Here is a 7529-nt window from a genome sequence, read left to right on the forward strand (position 1 = left end):
TGCATGTGTTGCAGTCAATCATGTAAGCTTTCAGAGAGACAAGTAGCTAGCTACTCCCTCCGTTCGGAATTACTTGTCATCAGCAGAACCTTATGACTTTGTTGTGGTACTTGGGTGTGTGTGGACTTGGTGTGGTTGTTTGTCCTTTGGCGGTTTGCTTTATCTATAAAGCGGGGCGAAAGCCTTTTTCGGTAATTACTTGTCATTAAAATGGATAAAAAAGGATATAGCTACCTAGCTTGGGATCCATCTCAGAAAGCCGCATAAAGAGCACAGCCACATCAATTTCCATATACTTACGATTTTACAAATTAAAGTAGGCGTATGGATTCCTTCTTCACTTACTTATTGACACCATCATCACCATTTCCTCTCCTCTTAAGTTCATACCATGCACCAACGAGCGCAAGCTGCATATATCTTAAATATTACTCCCTCCGTTTCCAAATAATTGTCTTTCTGGCCATCTCAAATGGACTACAACATACGGATGTATGTAGACATGTTTTAGAGTGTAGGTTCACTCATTTTGCTCCGTATGTAGTCACTTATTGAAATCTCTAGAAAGACAATTATTTAGAAACGGAGGGAGTAATTAGTAGCAGCCAGTTGACCACTTCAGTGTTGTACAAGGGCATTTCATTGATCACGAGCTAACACGGGTATAAGTTTCATCGATCATCCGAGGACCAAGCAATCACACGAGCACGACACCGAGATTTGTTAACGAGGTTCACCGATATGGCTACATCCCCGGGGCCTGACTACGGGCGCTCCTCCCCGTGACACCGTCACAATACCACACACCGGCCACCCGGGCGCCGGCACACGCCGCCGGCTCCCCCTTGCGCGCCTGTGCTATTATGCTGGCATAGGTTACATCGTGTGTCTACCCCCACTATATAAGAGAGGCCTAGGATACAAGTGTCCTACTAGGACACGACTCCACATCCTATGTAAACACGATACAGCTACAAGTCCAACTGTAACCTACCTCGTACACTATATTCGACACAACTCTAACAAACTCCACCTTGGCGAATATTTTCCACCACCTTGAATTTGTCCATGCGTCAAACTTCCATGTACATTGGACTTGAGCTTATCCCGTGAGTTCCGCTGCTACTCCAAAGACTCCATACGACTCCACCTGCAACTTGTAGTCCCTTCTTTTCTTGACCACGGTCAACACTCGAGCAAAATTAAGTTCCTTGTTACTCTAGCTTGTGCTCCCAACTTCCAGAGTATCCGTCCAACGCAATCACACACTGATCACTGACCTGCGTGAAAAATGAACAACTCACATATTGGGTGTCACCCATAAGAGTTACCTGAACTCAACGTCACCGCTCCTTTCTTGACCGCCTGTCTGAAACTTGAAGGAATTTCACCATTGCTTGTAGTCATCCCGAGTCAAATTCGCAGTTGTCTCACCACATGTATGACCACCAGAGCCCTGGCCCGTCTCCATGTCCCGTGCATACCGCACGCCTCGCCGCTATTACTGCGTCGAGCCTCCGCTATCCTGGTCGAGTCTCAAGGGTCGCGAACCACACCACTCAACCCCGCTCCTTTATAGACGGATTTAGTTCTGCTGCTATCATCTTTTGCTTTGAAGCATATTTAGTAAGTGAATGAAAAGTAAATGAACGTTAAACATGATCTTTGTAAATTGTAGTTTGAGGCAAGCATATGAAAAGAAAGAAACCTATTCGAATCACAGTCTCAAGGCTCAAAAGCAGTTGATCATTACCTTGCAACACCGGCTTATAATTAAGATGTCACAGTATACAGAACACCTATCTAATATTGGGTAACAAAGGTAATCCCTCCGATCAGAAATAAGTGTCATGGTTTTAGTTTAAAAATTTGAACTAAAACCACGAAACTTATTTCTGATCGGAGGGAGTATGTATTTTCTCAAGAAGTGTGTGGATATAGGACGTACTGAAAATTTGTAACCGAGCTTGTAATTTTAACAGTTGTTGTGGAACAGTCATCTGATGTGTTCATATGTGAATGATCCACCCAATCATCCACAATGCTTTCCAAGGACATTATGGTCCCAACATTGGAGCCAAAAGATCATGTGGCAATATCAAATGGTATCACCTTCACACGACATTTTTTTCATTGGAGTATGATTATCTATAGATCTAGATTGGTTAAGTCTAACCAATGTGCTTGGTATATTGCGTCTAATTGGGGTCTTAGATTTAACAATTTATACATTGTCCGTGCAGAAATCCCTACAACACTTCAAGGAACACCAAATGGTGCTGAACACATTGCTTTGTATGCAAGTGTCATATAAAATGGAAGTGTTAACTGATCAAACTTTCTACTTTGCAAACAAATAAAATGATGCATGGTATTCTGATGTCTGCAGTTGATGAGAATTTACATTGGGTTCAGCATTAAATTAGTGCCTAATTGTTTCCTTCGTGATTGCTACTCTTTCATAGTTTATGTTTTCCAATCCGTTTATATCTACCTCATGTTGATGCACTATCAAAATTGTCTCATTAATTCTTGTCACATTATTTTGCTCAAATGCCACTTATCCTTTGACTGGCTTGCCCCTAATTTTATAAATCCTGCCATTCTAAATCTTACTTCATATGCAGAACTGGAAGAGAATGCATACCCATCCCGATTTCAAGGGTTCCTTCCTCCATGTCGACATTGCCATTTGCAATGACCATGTTTCTGAAATATAAAAGCCTGACATACCAGCATCAACAGAGTAGGCTAAGCTAACATAATACATTTCAAATCAAATAAATCCCTAGATGTACACTTGCTTCCGACGATCCCTGCAAATAGAAGGAACACAAATGAGAGATGGAGATACATAAATAGCAAGATCAGGACGAGATTAATGCATCATTATCTTGGGAGCTTGGAGGGAGAGAGGCTGACGGACCAGATCTAGGACACCACAGGTGCGATAGTAGAAGATGCGCTGTCGTAGTGCGAGGTCGTGAGCAGCGGCTCTTCCTCCTCGACGCCGGCTGCGCACACAACCCAGTTGCTGCCGCACTGATAGGGACAATCTAATCCATCCTCTGCCACGTCGTCGTCTTCTGCGCCGCTACTCCTAAACTGGTGATCAAGACTTATCAGGATAACATGATTAATTGAGCACCTAAGTATGACAATATGGTTGTTAGAGATTCAACGAGAGTAAACATATATGGTCTATGTTCTGGAGATAATCGTGTCAGGCAGATAAAACTTGTAGTTAAGTATTATTTTTTATGCATCAGTAAATTACAGGGTTAATATAAGCATTTGATATGGCAAGAAACAATCGTGAACAAGGCTATAAATGTATTGATCGAAGAACCATGTTTATAGATTTCTGAATGAAAGCCGTGGTGATAGAGTGCTTTATAGACGGATTTAGTTCTGCTGCTATCATCTTTAGCTTTGAAGCATATTTAGTAAGTGAATGAAAAGTAAATGAACGTTAAAAATGATCTTTGTAAATTGTAGTTTGAGGCAAGCATATGAAAAGAAAGAAACCTATTCGAATCAAGCTGAAACAAATGTATCTTTTAAGAAGAAGTTTTTGGTTGACATTACAAGATCCACGATATGCACATATATTTTTTTTTTGCAAGGAAACCAACGCACCATGTAAAGAACTCAGGTAGACACTTTACAAAAAGAGAAGACATGCAGAACTCATTTCATCCCCTCTGTGCGGCAGACATGAATCAAAAAATTAAAATCTTGAACTATGACAGGCATAATGGCTACAGCTAAGCATCATCCATATAATTAATCGTGAAGGCAAAATCTAAAACAATGACTAAAGTAGTAGATTACTATAATCCATGGTAAAGGCATTCATGTTAATCAGACAGTAGGTGAAACTAACCCTTAACCTGCAAATAACAAATTCAAAGTGGCAATCGATGAGCTAGTGCATGAAAAGCTTTTCTAAACTTTTTGATAGAAGCTTAGATGAGAATAGAGTTTGAAGTCCTGTACCAGATGGTTCACGCTGCCGTTTAGGGCAACCGGCGGGCCGTAGCGTGTTGCTGGCGCCGGTCACCAGGGCATTGCAAAGAACACCAATTCAGGATGTGTCCTCTGCAGCTTTCCACCGTTGCCTACCAAGTTAAAGTAAAGAAAGCGAATATTGTGAAACTTTCTAGCCTGACATTTCCCTCGTAAATCATCATTCTAAGATGAGTGCCAAGTATCAGAAGAGCCAAACATCAATGAGGAGAAATCAACAACTATTATAAATCCTTTCAAAATTCCCAAATCACGAACCACATGCCCCAAAACAACCAATCTCCAGTTCTCCACCAAAATCTCTCAGCACATCAAAATTATAAAATCACGTTACCTACATGTTAGGTTACACCTCAGCTTACCATGACAGTATCTTGAACAAGAGATACAGTTTCATATCAACCGATCTTGGCTTCCCTGAACATTGAATTTGCAGCTTTAACTTCTGCAAAGGAATTCAGAGTAGCCTTGTTAGTTCATTTTCTGTAAAAGTTTGCCAAGCTACAATCCATTAATTCAATCGGATTTGCACCAATTTATTTGATAGATAACACTATAACAAACACTTTTTTACAAATTATAAAAAATAAAGTTATTTATTTTGTTTTCAAATTTCATATTCCTTTTTAACTTTACTTACTTAGTCACACTTACACTGAATTTCGTTAGTGCACAATAGGGCACTGAACAGTTATGCACAGCAAAGCATATGTAGTTCTCTCATCAACTGGGTGCCCCAGAATAAGATAAAAAAATGTCATTTTAAAAAAGAAACTGAAATGTTCTGTAACGAGTAGTTACACTAACAATAACAGAGCACAAAAGCATAACTGAATAAGGGGCTGTTTGGTTGAGCCCTCAGTATGCCACGCCTAAACAGAGGCAGGTGTGGCGCGCCACAAAGTGTGGCAGCTAAAACGAGCGCCACACCTTAGGAAAAATTTCTACAGCAAAAGCCTCTTCCAGCTGTGGCAAGCCTAACCTTAGTAAAAAAACCAAACGTGTACCTAGAAAGATGTGGCACGCCACACCTTTGGCGTGGCTAGCTAATTCATGAACCAAACATGCCCTAAATTTAGGAACACCTTAAACTTGTTCCTCCTTTTTTAGGTCTATTTACTCAAATCAGATTTGCACTGAGTTTTAAGTACTATACAACAAACATTTCTCCACAAATTAGAATTTTCAAATTTACTTGTTCAGTAACACAGAATTGCACTCAATGCACAACAGGATAAACGATAACAATGCCCTGATATTTTCAATTCTACGCAGAGGAGAACTTTATAAATACTTCTTCATACATATAATTTGTAGGATAATACTCATTTACTACAGTTTATACTGGAAAGTAAAACAGAAATTGAACAAATATTCAAGAGGAAACAGTTGTGGAACCTAAAGTTAATTCACTGAAAAAGTATGATGTGATGTTGTACACTAACTGATTTCTCTGTTCATCTCCTTGCTTGTACATACTACATAGTATATATTCATAAATTAGATGGAGGAAAAGAAACCGTATACATAATATTGGAAGCCGAAAACAAAATCTACATAATTTCCCATTTATGTACTCTCCTCGCCTTCATCCATGCCACCGAGCTACTGTAAGTTAATTATGATTTAGCTAGCACTAACTCTTGTAGAGAATGATAATTAACTTATTTAGCTCATTCTTATGTAGTGCACTCTGCCATAACCAACAACGTCAAAGCGGAGGATATAACCTTTTAGTAGCAGGAGAACTTGTAGTGCGCCTTTTTCTCCGATATGCATCGTACAGTGCACTTCTCCTAGGCATCATATATATACAGGAAAAAGTAAGATACAAATTAAATTAAATACAGAACAGAGTACAGAAAAATATAGGAATGTCTGAATGTCCATTGCCCGCACCAGCAACTATTGAATATCTGAATCAAAATCAAGAAATTAAACTCATGGGAAAAAATGTAGATCAAGTAGAAAGATTGAAGCGGGGATCATAAGGAGACGAACCGAAAAGAACGGCAAGGTGCCATTATGCAGTTTCTGAGAAGAATACAAATGACCAGATTTCGACAATACATAATTACCTGAAGTCAAAAGGATATAATTTGTATGAAGATAAGTCTAAGATGTAGCTAAATTTGGTATGTGCTTATAACTGTGATGATACACAGAATCTCTGATTTATAAGGATGTTAGCTAATAATAGAATAAGAGAAACATTATAAACTGAGTACAGAAAGTTTATAAACAGAACCTTATAAACTACTCCCTCGTCCCATAACATAAGGATGTTAGCTAATAATAAGAATAAGAGATACATTTTTTTCTATTGTAACAGTTTAGCTCAATCCAAAATTGTTTGATTGTTCATTACTCTTGAAGGACAAATTTTCTATTCAAATCAACATAAATTCCTCACTGTATCACAAAAAGTAAGAAATGCTTTTTTGGGAAAACCTAAACTTATTTGATTAAACCAACTGGAAAAAAGAAGAGGTAAGAGGAAGACAACATACACAAATGAAAAGTTTCAGACAAACGGTTGAATGACTGAGCAGCCATTGAAGAAGATCCCAAGTTCGGATTCAGAACAAAGAAAGCAGGTTCAGCAGCCACTGAACAAGACCCCAAATTCAGGACAGGAGAAGCACGCAACAAACTGACCGCCAAACCAGAGGATTGGCCAGCTGAAATAAAATAGTAAATACACATCATGATTAGTATTTATATATGTATAAAAAACAAAAGGAGGGAATGAAAACAAATGCTCACCAGATGAGACAACAGGTCACTTTCCTTGACGAATCTCTCGACGACCCTCCCGCGCTCCACTGGAAAGGATGACATCATCGGGAGTAGACCATCAAATAATAATAAAAAGGATGCAACCAGCGAAGGCCTTTAATCAAACACAATTAGCCAAGGGCTTAGTGAGAGGAGAACACAGTGGGCTTAATCAAAAGAGAACATAGGAGCCCAAAAAACAAGACGCAAATACATTCAGCCAAGGCTTCTAATCATACACAATTGGCCAAAGGCCTAATCAACTGCTACCGCTTGGTGCCTCCTCCCATCGGTGAAGACGACAAGGCCGGCGGCCACGCACGAAGAAGTGCGGGAGGAGGGGGATGATTCAGGGCCGTGACGGGAGGAGAGAGGTGAATCGGAAACGAGATTGGGAGGGGCTGTGCGCTGTGGCGGCGGTGCAGTGGGGCTGGGAACCCTAGAGCTGGGGGAGAGGAAACGAGAGAGATGGGGGGACGATGCGTGCGTGGGCTGCCTTCCTGGTAGCGTGCCGATGTAAATCCTTGTGCCCGAGGGAGTTTTGTAATGCGGCGGGGGAAGGGGTTGTTGGCACGCAGGGCAGAGGCCGCGGTGGGACGTGGGGGCGACGGCCGCGGCTGGATCTGGGCGCGATGGCCACGGCTGGAGCTGAGGCGGCGGCCGCGGCGGGAGGTGGCGGGGGCGGCCACGACGGAGATGGGTTAGCGTTTGAGGGAGGAAGA

At 40.9% G+C, this 7529-nt stretch overlaps 1 long non-coding RNA gene across 6 annotated transcripts; it reads right to left on the bottom strand.

Moving 5' to 3' along the window:
- Positions 1-2622: 2622 nt before the first annotated feature.
- On the bottom strand, positions 2623-7523 carry LOC119306988. Of its 6 annotated transcripts, XR_005149102.1 has the most exons (9): positions 6796-7518; positions 6540-6710; positions 6031-6107; positions 5929-5945; positions 5760-5825; positions 4392-4474; positions 4000-4121; positions 2927-3105; positions 2623-2816 (listed from the first exon to the last, which is right to left on the bottom strand). It is a non-coding gene; the product is annotated as an uncharacterized LOC119306988 (long non-coding RNA). The 6 variants fall into 6 exon arrangements; XR_005149100.1 differs by adding an exon at positions 3640-3704 and having other exon boundaries at positions 5760-6107; positions 6796-7523; XR_005149099.1 differs by adding an exon at positions 3887-3893 and having other exon boundaries at positions 5760-6107; positions 6796-7522.
- Positions 7524-7529: the final 6 nt, after the last annotated feature.

This window comes from Triticum dicoccoides, chromosome 5B, assembly GCF_002162155.2.
Source record: "Triticum dicoccoides isolate Atlit2015 ecotype Zavitan chromosome 5B, WEW_v2.0, whole genome shotgun sequence".
NCBI lineage: Eukaryota > Viridiplantae > Streptophyta > Magnoliopsida > Poales > Poaceae > Triticum > Triticum dicoccoides.